We start from the raw sequence: 14,578 nt of genomic DNA on the forward strand, positions 1-14,578 counted from the left end.
TAATTTTTGGCTGAGGCAACACAACAAGGGAGGAAAGGACATGACTAATTACATTTTTTGTAGCCTCCCCTGTTTGAGGGGTGGCGAAAATAAATCCACTAAAAGTATCCACAGAAACATGTACATATTTCATTTTACCAAATGAGGGAATGTGAGTAACATCCATTTGCCAAATTTCTCCTGGAATTAAACCTCTAGGATTAACTCCTATGTGGGGTTCAGGCAAGAGTGTAAGACATCCCTTACATTGTCGCACGATGTGTCCTGCTTGTTCTCGAGTAACACCATACCTAAGACGTAAGGTATGAGCGTTGAGATGATGGAGATCATGGGCTTTTTGTGCAAGGGATAATGGGGAAGGGTTAAGTGGGGTTTCAGCTAAACCAATTATGCGGGTGGCATGATCTACTTGATTATTTCCCTGAGCCAAGGGTCCAGGCAGCCCAGAATGGGCACGAATATGTCCAATAAAGAAAGGCTGGGCTCATTGAAGAATAATTTTTTGAAGCTCATAAAATAAGGGAGCAGCCCCAGAAGTAGGGCGAATATAGGGAACTATTTCCAAAGATGGCACGGAAAAGGCTATATAAGAGCTATCAGTGAACAAATTAAAGGGCGTATCTAAAAGATCTTGAAAGACCTTTAAAATGGCTTTTAATTCCACTAATTGGGCAGATTTTTCTCCCATAAAAAATGAATGTATTTCACCATTAATGGAATAAGCAGCAACTCCGTTTGAGGAGCCATCAGTAAAAACCAAGGCTGCATTTAGGACTTGATTTAGTTATTTTGGGGAAAACTACAGGGGTTCTATTAAAAAATTGAATTAGTTTGTCCTGGGGAAAATGGTTATCAATTTTACCTTGAAAAGAGACTAGACCAACGGCCCATGAGGAATCATTTTGCATAAGCCATTGTATTTGTACAGGACTAAACGGGACAATAATAACATCGGGATCTTTGCCAAATAATTTTAAAGATTGCTCTCTGCCCAATTGTATAAGTTGAATTACTAAAAATGGGTATGTAGGAAGTATTTTTTGGGATGAGGCAGAGGAATGGACCCAATAAAGGGGAGAATTTTGCCAAAACAATCCGGTAGGAGAAAAAGAGGAGGGAAATACATGAAAATACAACGGCTTAAAAGGGGAATAATAAGAAATATGCTGTTGTTTAATAGCTTTTTCAACCAATAGCAACGCTTGTCTGGCTTTAGGGGTAAGTACTCGAGGAGATAATGGGTCTGGATCTCCTCGCAAAACATCAAAAAAAGGCTTAAGTTTTCCGGTGGTTAATCTTAAATAGGGACGGAGCCAATTTATATCTCCTAACAATTTTTGAAAACCATTAAGAGTTTTTAAGGAACCTTTACGTAATTGCATCTTTTGTGACATAATTTTATTAGGGAAAAGCTCAAAGCCTAAAAATAATTGTGGTGGAACTACTTGAATTTTCTCTTCAGAAATTTGAAGGCCATGGGATTGTAATTTAATCATTAACTCATATGCTGCCTCGTAAAGAATGGACTGTTTTGAACCTGCCAAAAGAATATCATGCATATAGTGGATGACATATAGGGTGGGAAATTTGAGCCTAAAAGGATCAACAACTTGAGCAACATATTTTTGACAAAGTGTAGGACTATTAGCCATTCCTTGGGGCAATACCTTCCATTGAAAATGGGGATTTGGTCCCAAAACACCTGTGGGTAAAATATAAATCCCTCCAGTATGAGTTAAAATTGAGTTGGAGGCGGCACACAAGTCCAATCCTGCGCTGCCTGGAGTGGCTCTAAAGAGTTGGTCTGTTGGTTTAAAGTGGGCTGAGTCATCGGCTGAATATTCCCCGTGGCCGGTGAGAATGGAATGGGTTGAGGGGCCCGGGGCTGGCCCCTCGGCCCGTTTCCCTGAAGAGGGGGCAAGGCTCTCCCCATAACATCCGTTTTTGACCTGCATTGATTAGCCCAATGTTTACCCTTATTACATCGGGGACATACAGTGCTAGGTAAGAAAATCTTGGATTGTCCTGAGGCAACAGGCAGGGTAGTATCCAATTGTTGAGGGCACTGTTTGGCAAAGTGCCCTATCTGGCCACATTTAAAACAATGCTTAGCACTTTTCATAGGTTGTAATACAGATCCTATAGCCAGCTGAACGCCTTGCGTGATTCCCTGAGACAACTTATAAGTAAAGGGATCTGCATCATGGCATAACCTAATCATTTCATCAAGGGTTTTATGTTTTACCTGCCCTCTAAGAATAGCGCGGCAGGTGGCATTAGCATTTTCAAAGGCCAATTGTTTTACAAATTTAGTCTCCTTCTCTTCTGGACCCAAAACTCTCTCCGTCATTTCTAGTAATCTGCCTACAAATTCCTGTGGCCCCTGGATAACCTTGGATAGGGGTGTTGTGATGGATCCTGCGGAAGGAATGGCACGCCATGCAGTGAAGGCGGCCTCCGAGGTCTGAGCCAAAAGGCCAACTGGAAATTTAACCTGTTTTTTTATTGAGCTATATTGGCCAATGCCACTAAGTTTATCCGCAGTCCAACTACGAGTGGAAGTCTTTTTTTCATTAATCTTGGCTTGAGCCTGGCATTTATCCAAAAATTCCAAGTTAAATATTGGCCACGGGTAAGGGTGGCTTGCGCAACATAATGCCATTCATCGGGAGTAAGATACCCATCGCCTGCAAGAGCCTTAAGCATTGAATGTGTAAAAGGCCATAATTGCGAACTGCTGAATTAATTTCTTTAAGGGCCTTAAACTTTCACTTTTTATAGGTGTTAGGGGAATCCTCATCATCACTAGCCTCCTCCTCTTCCACCTCAGAATCGGGGTCTATTTCCTCGCCTTCCTCTTCTTCTCTAATTCCAGTGACTGAAGCAGTTTCGGTTTTGGCTCTTGAGCGAGTCATTACAAGAAAAGCCAAAGCGGGCAAGGCACGTCCCTGTTTGGAATAGGTAGATTTTTTTATGGGTGTCAAAGGCGATCTGGTTAATGGAATCGTGCAGGGAGGCAAGGCTCACTGAAAGCTGGGAACATTCTTTTTGTAGCTGGGCTACCTCTTTTAAACCTGCAACATGCTGTGACAAATAATTTTTTGTCTGTATAAGAGCTGCCTTATGGGCAGCAATGGACAGTGGAGGAAAATAAGCGGGAGGTTGGGGGGAGGTCCGGAATAAGTAACAGAAATGGGGGCTGGGTGTTGACAACTATTGGCTTGTTGTTTAAAGCTTTCTTGTGGCAGGGATGGCATATCTTTGGGTATTTTTTCAAAAACAGGTAGGGTCAATGGAACCTCCCTATCAGATTGAACTTTCTGGCTATCTATGGTAGGATCAAAAGATTTCAATAGATCAAGGCATTTGTTATAAGGTTTTTTGGGATTTTCTGCTGTACTGGGCATGGGTATAACTACCGAAGGGCAAGGTGATGGAGGGACAGGTTCCATAGGGGAGTGGAGTGAGGCGGCCGAAGCGGGACGAGAGAGGGGTGCAAGGAAAGCCTCGGCTTTAGAAATAACTTTGGCAGATCCTGGCCCTTCATTTAAAACATCATTAATGAGGTTCCAATAGCTAAATATTCTGGTAGGGAATGCATCTGGCCCTTTTGTGGCAAGGAGCTCATTTAACTCCCTCCCTAACTTTTTCCATGTAAGAGGATGTATAGTGGATCCACTAATAACAACCCAGGGGCAAGTTTCCCCAATAAACAAGAAAAATTGAACTAAATCCTTTTTCTTAACTCTGACTCCTCTTTCCCTGAGGTATACTTTAAGGTCCTGAATAAATTGGGCCTCCTTAGACATATGATCACCCATCTTAGACTGGGACGGAGAAAAATCTGCTTACCAGAAGAAGGCCTTTCTCATGAGCGGTGAGAATGTCTTCTCCAATTCTTTGTCCACTCCCGGGGAGCTTATTTGTGTGGATAGTCATGTCTCCGTCCGGCAAAATATCCGTCTCTCGGGCCCCACGTTGGGCGCCACTTGTCCCGCCGGCGGGACCAGTTATTCGGGGGAACCGAGGGGGACACAGCCTGAAAATAAGAAGGGTGAGAAAGAAGAGCGAGACCAAGCAATATGTTGTCAAGGTCTGTTTATTAAAAATTTTTTGCAGGCTTTTAAGCAGTAGCTAAGAGGAAATAGGGAGGGGGAAACAGGGCGGTGGCATTCCGCTTGCTGACATTTACGGTGAGTCTCTACCTATTTAAAATATCTGGTGATCAGGTCATTGTGACAATTTTCAGAATAATATGACTCATGAATGTTGCCAGGTGAACGGCCGCCAGTCTTTAGGGTTAAGCAAGGCCTTGAGGGAAATGGCTTCCTACCCGGGCTAGGGTCTCCAACATGTAACACTTCTTTTTCCCTACTGGTCTCTATTGTCCCTTGAAACAGTTCAAAAATTGCCAGGTTTTCTTTGAGGACCTACTTCCTGCTTGAGGAATTTGCCCACCTCAAGATATAAAAGACTGGCTTACCTTAACTTACCAAGTTATATTTTACTTATAGAATCTGTACACATCTGCTTGTGAACTAGAATAAATAATGGAGATATTGGGGATAATGGCCTTGGCAGTACAAAGATATGAACTCAGGTCCTTGTACTTGCAAAATAAGTGATTGGTGATTGAACCACTTGGGCCATAACCTTAGCTCCTTTTGAATTTTTAGTTCCTTTTCTCAGTTAGGGGTTCATAATTTTTGTCTAGTTCTGTCATTGGACTTCAAGATTTTACTGTTTCTGCTACATGTGTATGTAGTTGGGATTACAGGTATGTACCATGACGTGCAGCCCAGAGATTTGAGATATTTAAAACTACTATTTCTCCATATTATCCTGAGGGAAATATCCCAAAAAATTCCACAATGACATGGGCATAGCTGTGTAGGAAAATTCCTTCATTTTCTTCCTATGCCAGTTATGATTCCCACATCAGAAAGAATCCAACAGGAAGCAGTGATACAAAGCTTTTCTCTACCCTCCTAGTGACTCAATATCTCTCCTAGAATCCCCAGAACCATTACTAAATTAATAAATGAAGATTGGCATAGGCATTTACATGTTTGATTTTTTTCTTGGTATCTAAAAATAGTTCATGCTGAAGTAAAGCACATTTGCTACACCTATGAAAACAACACAAAGCAAGTTAAAGGTCTATGATAACTAAGGCAAAAACCTACCAAGACCCCTTGGACTAATCCACCCAGATTTTGAGCCATGTTATTATTGCCTAAGCCGCATAATCATAGAACTCCTGGCTTTGAGACATGTTACATATGCTAATAAACGATCTCATTTTTGTTTACTACCTATTACAGTTCACCAATGTGTTCTGCCTAGAGTCTCTAGTGGAGCCAAGTAGCCATTGTCATGTCAAACGACTAAGCAGCTCAGCTTACAACTGAAGGAACAGAGAGCTTAACCCCCTTGATCCAGATGAACAAAATCCCAGGTCTGAAGGAAAGCTGGAGCTGGCTCACACTTGTAATCTTAGCTACTCAGGAGGGTGAAATTAAAGGATCATGGATCAAAGCTAGCCAAGGCAGGAGAGTCCATGAGTCTCTTTTCTCCAGTTAACCACCAGAAAACTGGAAGTGGCCTTGTGGCTTTAAGTGGTAGAACACTGGTCTCAAGCAAAAAAAAAAAAAAGCTGAGGGACAACACCCAAGTCCCAAGTTCAAGATCCATGACCAAGAAAAAAAAAGCTGTCCATCTAGGGTTTAAGGTTTTCCTACTCAAGCTCAGCAATTTCAGTGAACACTCACACAAGATGAGGTTACTGTTCCACTGTGATCAAGTGAGACACATGAAATATGCCTACTTCCTAAAGTCACTCTCCAACATACCTACAATACAGAATTTCCCTTTTCCTAGCCAAGATTAGCAACTATGCTTTATTTTTCAGTAATAGCTGGAGGCTTGGGTTACTCTTCCTTTTAGTTATCAATAAGCATGTTGCTCACTTTTCACAAAATTGGCTCTGTTCCCCAACAACAGCCAGTTCAAAGTGAAGCTCAACTCAAGCCAAGTCCTTTAAGTCCTTTTCTTTCTTTCCTTCCTTCCTTCATCTCTCCCTTCCCCTCTCTCTCCCTTTCCCCCTCTCCTTCTCTCCCTCTCTCCCACCTCTCTCCTTTCTTTCATTTTATTGTCCGTCATGGGACTTGAATTCTAGGCTTGGGTGTTGTCCCTGAGCTCTTCAGCTCAAGGCTACCACCCTACCCCTTGAGCCACAGCACCACTTCCGGTTTTCTTTTCTTTTTGGGGGGGACAGTCATGGGGCTTTAAACTCAGGGCCTGGGCACTATCCTTGGGCTTTCCTATTACTTGAGCCACAGCACCATTTCTGGCTTTTTTTCTATGTATGTGGTACTGAGGAATTGAACCCAGGTCTTAGTGCATGCTAGGTGAGCACTCTACCACTAGGCCAAACTCCTGGCCCCCACTTCCAGTTTTCTAGTGGTTAATTGGAGATAAGAGTCTCCCAGACGGCTTTGAACTGCAATTCTCAGATCTCAGCCTCCTGAGTATCGAGGATTACAGGCGCGACTAACTGCACCAGGAGCTTGAATTCAGGGCTTTAGTATTGTCTCAGCTTTTGTGTTGAAGGCTAGCATTCTACCACTTGAGCCAAAGCTCCTCTTCTTTTTTTGGTGGTTAATTGGAGATAATAGTCTCACAAACTTTCCTGTCCTGTCTGGCTTCAAACCAGCATCCTCAGATCTCAGCCTTCTGAGTAGCTAGGACTAAAAGAATGAGTCACCAGCACTCAGTCTATAAATCCATTCTATATTCTTATTCACTTGCTCCACAGCATCCATGGGATATATTCTGCCTTTTTGTAATGTGCAACTGCTGTAAACCTGTTCAAATATAGGCATACTGTGGGTGACTGGGGGACATTGATGCATTTTAAACAGTTGTTTTGCTTGCCTCCCATCCTCCTTCATACCTCAGGCTGTGACCTTTTTTTTTTTACATATAGCAGTTTATTGAGTAAGGTATGTATATATACAACTTTATTTTGTGCCAGTCATGAGACTTGATCTCAGGGCCTGGACACTGTTTCCAAGTTCATTTTGATCAGGGCTAGTGCTCTAGCACTTAAGACAATGCTCCATTTCTTTCTTTTTTGGTGATAAATTGGGGAAGTGTCTCGCAGACTTTTCCTGCCTCAGCTGGCTTTAAATTATGATCCACTAAGTAGCTAGGATTACAGGTGTAAGTCACTGGTGTTTGGCAAATACACATTACATTTTTGAACATGGAAAATTGGTATCAGGAATATGCCAGATAAATCAGGGGAGCAAATTATAGCTTAATTTATGTCACCAAAACTGAATGGCAATATTTATTTAGGATTACTTGTAATTTAGCATTATCTTGTTTGGTTTCTAAAGCAACAAATGAACACAATTTGGCTAACCTAAACGAACTTAGTTGGTTTAGCAGAGTGCACATGGGAGAAATGAAAGTACTGAACAAAGACTAATGTTAATTCACCAGAAATGGACCACAGCGTGAATTTGCCAGATCGGTATGGCAACACAAAGCAAAAAGACTGATTACTAAAAGTTCCAGTCTTTTTGGCTTATAAAACCCTCCTGGGGATAGTTTTTGCCTGCTTCTCTACAATCACAACAGTTGTTCTGGGGGGGTCTTTGTGAAGTAGCTGCATCTTTTTTTGTGCGTATCCTGTGTGGGTGAATAGAACTCAGGGAATGCATGATGTCCTTGAACTTTTTTTTATTGCATTTTATTGTCAGGGTAATGTATAGAGGTGTTACAGTTACATTCATCAGGTAGTGGGTACATTACTTCTTGAACATTGATACATGTTCCCATGTTCTTCTCCCACTTTCCCTCCTCCTACACCCACCCAATCATCTTGTTTCCCCCCCGCCTTTACCTATTTCAAATAAATAAATGTATATACAATATACCAGGTACCAAAGTCAAATACAGTAATAACATAAGATAAACAATAAGGGGCCAAAAAAAAGTACATTAAGAACAACAATCACAAAAATGAACCTCTTGTTTCCTTATCCTGGAGTTCATTTTTTCTAAAGGTTAGTGTTTTACCACTCCTATTTTTTTGTTATTAATTGGAAATAAAAGTGACATAGATTTACTGGTCTGATTGGCTTTGAACGTTATCCTCAGATCTCAGCCTCTTAAGTAACTAGCATTACAGGCATAAGCCAACAGTATCACACTTAAGTTATATCTTGCTGATCTCCTTCATATGCTGTTTTCTTTGATCCTTCATGTTCACTGGGTATCTCACGCAACTGCCTGCCTCCTTCAACCTGTGATAGGGCCTGTGGCTGACAATTTCATCCCCAGTAACCAGGGTAAATGTCTCACATATGACTAAGATGGGATGGGTGGATGATATGCATATTCATTTGTACATATATTTACATTTAAAGAAATATATCATTTAAAGAGCATTTTATATATATATATATATATATATATATATATATATAGAGAGAGAGAGAGAGAGAGAGAGAGAGAGAGGGAGAGACAGCACAATGAAACTCACCAAATACTCTTTGGAAAGGAGAGAGGTAGGAAAGAATGGGGTGAATCGTTCAAGGGCATGTTGTACATGTATGGAAATAATAGTATAATCCCCTCATACTACAAATGTATGCTAATTCAGAAATAAAATAAAAAATAATAAAATATCAATTTTAAGACTTTCTACGGCTGTGTTCATTGTTTTCTTCTTTGTGTGTCCTTTGTTTCTTTCTTATTCTTTAGCTGCCCTTGTTGATTTTTTTAGCAATATGTTCTCATTCTCCTCGTTTCTCCTTTTTTTTTTTTTTTTACCAGTCCTGGGGCTTGAGCACTGTCCTTGGGCTTTCTTAAAGTTAGAGCTCTACCACTGGAGTCACAGCACCACTTCTGCTTTTCTATATATGTGGTATCAAGGAATTGAACCCAAGTCTTTGTGCATGGTAGGCAAGCACTCTACCACTAGGCCAAACTCTCAGTCCCACTCTCTCCTTTTTTTTTGACAGTTGTGGTGCTTGAACTCTGGGTTTAGGAGCTGTCCCTGAAGACTTCAGATCAAGGGTATCACTCTACCCTTTTAACCACAGTGCCACGTCCAGTTTTCTGGTGGTTAGAGATAAGAGTTTCATGGACTTTAGTGATCAGGCTGGCTTTGAACCTGGATCCTCAGATCTCAGCCTCCTGAGTAGTTAGGAGATTACAGGCATGAGCCATCAGTGCCCAGCCCTCTTTCTCTCTTGAGTAAATGGGGATTCTTCTTTATGTTTAGCGTAGCACTTACATAAAACCTCTCATAGTTATAATATTCTATTTTCTTCCCTTGTACATTACATTTATATGGAAGGATGGCCTGTGTTCAGGGAAGATATCAAGGGTAAAATTTTACATTCTGATTCACTAATATTTATGCCTCTGACAAATATAAATAGTTTCTATTCATCTACACTAATGGCCCTTGATATTCAGGAAAATTCATCTTGGGAATAATTTTACAAAGTAAGAGTAAAGATGGGACTCTTTAACAAAAGCTTACAGTATTTAAAAAGAGGAATTGACCTTCTTCTAGATGGAATAAATCAGTCATTTGTGTATCCATACACTTACTATAGGTTATGTGAGCAATCTTGGGAGATGTAGAGATTGAAAATGAGTAAAAGAACAAACATAGCTACAACTCTCAAGGAACTCACAGGTTACTCAGGGACCTGAAAACCAATCAGATAATCACCAGACAGTGTGTTTTCTGCTATGTTTGTAAGCATTTTTTGATGGTACTAGGGTTAGTACTTCAGGCCCTCATTCTTCTTAGGCAGGCATTCTTATAATTTGAGCCACACTTCAAGCATTTTTTTGGTTTTATTTTTAAAATAAGTTCTCACTTTTTGCTTAAGTAGGTCTGGACTGCAATCCTCCACTCATGCTTCCTGTGTAGTTTGTTGGACACATGTATACCTAGATGCACAGTTTTCATTAGTTGTGATGGAGCCTCACAACCTTTTGGGCCAAGCTGGCCCCAAACTGTGATCCTCTAGATCTCAATCTCCTGAGTAGCTAGAATAACAGGTATGAGTCCCTTTACCAAGCTCATGGGGAAAACAATTTTAAGAACACTTTCATAGGTAATGTCACCCAAGTTACCGTTGTGTGTGTGTGTGTGTGTGTGTGTGTGTGTGTGTGTGTGTATGTGTGTGTATGTGTGTGTGTGTGTGTGTGTATGCACACTCTTGCTTGACTTTTTTATGTGTGTATGTGTGCCAGTCCAAGGGCTTGAACACAAGGCCTAGATGCTGTCCCTGAGCTTTTTTTCTCAAGGTTAGCACTCCACCACTTTCAATTTTTTTGGTGATTAATTGGAGATAAGAATTCCACAAAATTTCCTGCCCAGGCTGAATTTGAAATACAATCCTCAGATCTCAGCCTCAGGTGTGAGCCACTGGTACCAGACTTGCTTTGCTATTTCGCTCAAAGCTGGTGCTCAACCAGTTGAGCTACAAACCCATTTCCAACTTAAGTTATTAAAGATCATAGGTAAAATATAGAAGCATAGTCAAAGGAAATTTTTATTCTTTTTCTAAGGTTATGTGTATGTCTATATATGTAAGTTCTCCAGATAAATCTTGGGTATGGATCATGTCAAAATTAACATTTGAATATTAAATTAACTATATATGGGTGGCTCATGTTTGTATTCCTACCTACTCAGGAAGGTGAGATTTGAGAACTGTGATTCAAAGCTGGGCTGGGCTGACAAATCTAAGAGACTCTTATCACTAAATAATCAGCAAAAATCTGAAAGTGAAGATATAGCTCAAGTGTCAAAGCATTAGCCTTGAGAGAAAACACTAAGCAAGAGCATGGAGCTGGGGGGCGCCCAAGCCGGCCCGCCGGGCTCTCAGCGACAGCAGTCCACAGCTGGAGGAGAAGTTCGCCCGCAGCAGGCCCCTGAGGACCTTCCTGGATCGTCCAGAAGCACAGCTACAGGGCTGGGACCCTGAGTTGGTGGCTGCAGCCAGGCTCCTGAGCAAGAGGGAGGGGACCTGCAGGAGACCGAGACCCTGCTGTGCGATGAGAATGAAGTTTTAGGGAAACTTGCAGAAAATGAAGTGGCTTTATGTCAGAAAGAAATAAGTCAGCTGAAGCACCAGAAGAAACAGATGAAAATGATTTGATCCTGGAGGTAACTGCAGGAGTTGGGGGTCAGGAGGCAATGTTGTTTACTTCAGAGATGTTTGATATGTATCAGCAATATGCTTCATTTAAAAGATGGCATTTTGAAATCCTGGATTACTTTCCAAGTGAAATAGGTGGCCTTAGACATGCATGTGCCAGCATTGGGGTATCAGATGTTTATAAGCACATGAAATATGAAGGAGGGGTGCACATAGTACAGAGAGTGCCAAAGACCGAGAAGCAAGGCCGCATCCCTACTAGCACCATGATAGTGGCAATCTTGCCCCAACCTACTGAGATTAATCTGGTGATAAATCCTAAAGATTTGAGAATTGACACTAAACGAGCCAGTGGAGCCGGGGGTCAGCATGTCAACACCACAGACAGTGCTGTCCGCATAGTTCATCTTCCAACAGATATTGTTTCTGAGTGCCAACAAGAGAGATCACAACTGAAAAATAGAGAAACAGCTATGAAAAAGCTGTGTACAAAGCTGTACAGCATGTATATGATGCTTGGAAAGTCCAGGTTGGAACTAAAGGAAGGTCAGAGAAAATAAGAACATACAATTTTCCACAGAACCACGTCACAGATCACAGAATAAACAAATCATTGTATGATCTGGAAGCTTTTATGCAAGGAGATTGTCTGCTGGATGAACTCATACAGTCACTAAAGGACTATGCTGATTATGACTCTTTAGTAGAAATCATTTCCAGAAAAGATTTACGTTGATTTGTTGTTCAAACTTTTCATAATGTAGATTAGGAAGATTTTTGATAGCAAGTTGTGCTGTATATAAATATATAAATCTTGGAAAAATGATTTTTATGTAAGACATTTAGCAGGTAAACAGGATGGATACTAAGTATGGTCTTAGGAGACAAACCATGTTATTGACTGATAACAGAATTAATGATTAAGAAGGTATAAAGGTAAATATTGATGTTTACTAAAATGGATATACCCTAGGACTAAAAAAGGTACTGCAGTGAAAGCATGCACTTGAAGCACTCCTGCTCCCTCATAATGGAGGCTGGCCTGTTAGAGTTTGTAGCTACAGAACCTTAGTGGCATGCTGTGACCTACAGCTGCTGTGTAGCTGGTGAATGAGGCTTACAGGTTGATAACCTCAAGCCCTTAGGGTCAGGAAAAGAAGCCTCCCATCCATGTGTGAACAAAACTTGGGTGGTGAGCCTCACTGAATTTGTTCGGCATCAGGTTCTCCAGAGAAGCAGTTCTGGAGAAGCTGGTTGTGTAGATTTATTGCAACAATTGGCTCCTATTGTTGAAACTGATGGGTCAAAATCTTCAGTGTAAAAGCATGTTAGAGACCCAGGAATTCTCCCACCTGACTTGTCTTATTTAGAAGAGAGGCTGTTATTTTTGTTCCCTATGGACCTTCAAAAGATTAGATGAAATCCACTGACATGAGGCACTGTATTTTACTTGACATTTCACTGATTTAAATGTTAGTTTCATCTAACATGTGCTTAGAGATAATGTGTTAGCAGATATGTGGGTGCCCATGGCTGGCCCATGGCTAAAGCAAATCAGTACCCAAAGTAAACCAAATCAGTATCTCGTAATTGTGCCAAAGAGTAGGAGAAAGAAAGCGACATTATCTTGCTTGCATCGTTCTGCCCATTGCCCTGGACTGACAAAGCTTGCTGTGGTGCTGGCTGGCTAAGAAGAAATGTGCAGCTTGCTGTGGTTTGAATGTATATGCTCCAAAATCATGTGTGGCTAGTCTGACATATCAACATGAGTCCCACAATAAGTCATGAGAGTTCACCCTTGTGAGTGCTGTTGATGCCCTTATAAAAGTCTTTAAGCCAGGTGCTAGTGGCTCATGCCTATAATCCTAGCTACTTAGGAGGCTAAGATATGAGGATCTTGGTTTGAAAGTCAGCTTAGGCAGGAAAGTCTGTGAGACACCTCCAATTAACCACCAGAAAGCTGAAAGTGGAACTGTGCCTCAAAGGTAGAATGCTAGCCTTGAGCAAAAGTAACAACTTGATCTTGAACTCTAGTCTGTAGACCTGTGAAAAATGAAGGTATTTTGGGTGAGTATGCTTCTTGGAAGTAATAAATATTAACAGGTAAAAGCAAAAAAAAAAGAACACGGAGTTTTGAGATCAAGCCCCAGTATTTGTGCAAAAATAATTAAATTTAATAAAAAACAAGTTTAATGGGTAAATAAATATACATTAGACTGGTGTAACATATGATGCTATAATACATGTATGCTTAAATTGTGCTGCATATATCTTCTTCCTCACACATGTCGCCTTCTGTGGACTGGGGTCACGCTCAAGGGGTACAAGTCCAGCAAGTATAGCAAATATAACTCCCATTGTTCAAATCCTAGCTCTTGCTTCCTCCATCTCGAAGATCTTTATAGTAAACTCTTTTAAAATGGCTACTACACCACCATTATCTATAATCATTAACAGCCCCAATGTAATGATTACTCAGGTCTCAGTGATGAGCCCTTCCCTATTTTATCCTTTTCCCTACTCTGTCCCTCATTTCCATATATGTAGTTACAAATGACAGGATTTCATCTTGCTTCTGACTGGGTAGTATTTCTTTGCATATGTATATGTATATGACATTTTCTTTATCTCTTGTTAAGGATGTTTCATTTGTTTGGACACAGTGGTGCACACTTACATTTCTCAGCAGCTCAGGAGGTGGAGACTTTTTGGATGGGAATATAACTCAATGGTAAAGTGCTTGCTTTGCATGTGTTAGATTCTGAGTTGAATTCCCAGCACCACCAAAAAAGAAACACAGAAAGAAATGCAGTTTAAGTACTATTGTTTTATATTTCTTGTTAAAGAAAGTAAAATCTAAGTAATGTATATACTTATCACTTTGTCAGTCCTTGCTAGAGAGTGATGCTCACATATGAGCACAAAGTAGCCAAAAGAGAAATATAAGCAAGGACAGAAGCTGATTGCTCACTTGTTCATTTTGTGTGAATAGAGAAGGCTTCTTGGAAGAATGTCTGTTTTCCCACTTTGAAGAATGTAAAGGGAACAAGAGTACTTCAGTGGGAAGAGAAAATGCTCTCCACTATGGTCAAAAGTGGAGATATAGCTGGTATTGGTGGTCATGCCTGTAATCCTAGCCACTCAGGAGGCTGAGATCTGAAGATCATGGTTTGAATCTAGCCATAGAAGGTAAGTTCATGAGACTCATATCTCTACTTAACTGCTCCCCCCCAAAAAAAGCTGAAAGTGGAATTGTGGCTCAAGTGATTGAGCAAAATGCTAAGGGACAGAACCCATATCCTGAGTTCAATCCCTAAGTACTAGAAACATAAAAACAATGTAACAAACAAAAAGAGCTAGAGGGAAAAAAGGGCTAAAGA

General features: G+C 40.8%; 1 pseudogene; it reads left to right on the top strand.

The window, feature by feature from the left end:
- Positions 1-257: 257 nt before the first annotated feature.
- On the top strand, positions 258-11,957 carry LOC150041051 (peptide chain release factor 1-like, mitochondrial; annotated as a pseudogene).
- The last annotated feature ends 2,621 nt before the right edge of the window (positions 11,958-14,578 follow it).

The sequence above is a fragment of the Megascapheus bottae genome, chromosome X (assembly GCF_031878675.1).
Source record: "Megascapheus bottae isolate mThoBot1 chromosome X, mThoBot2.hap1, whole genome shotgun sequence".
NCBI classification, from domain to species: domain Eukaryota; kingdom Metazoa; phylum Chordata; class Mammalia; order Rodentia; family Geomyidae; genus Megascapheus; species Megascapheus bottae.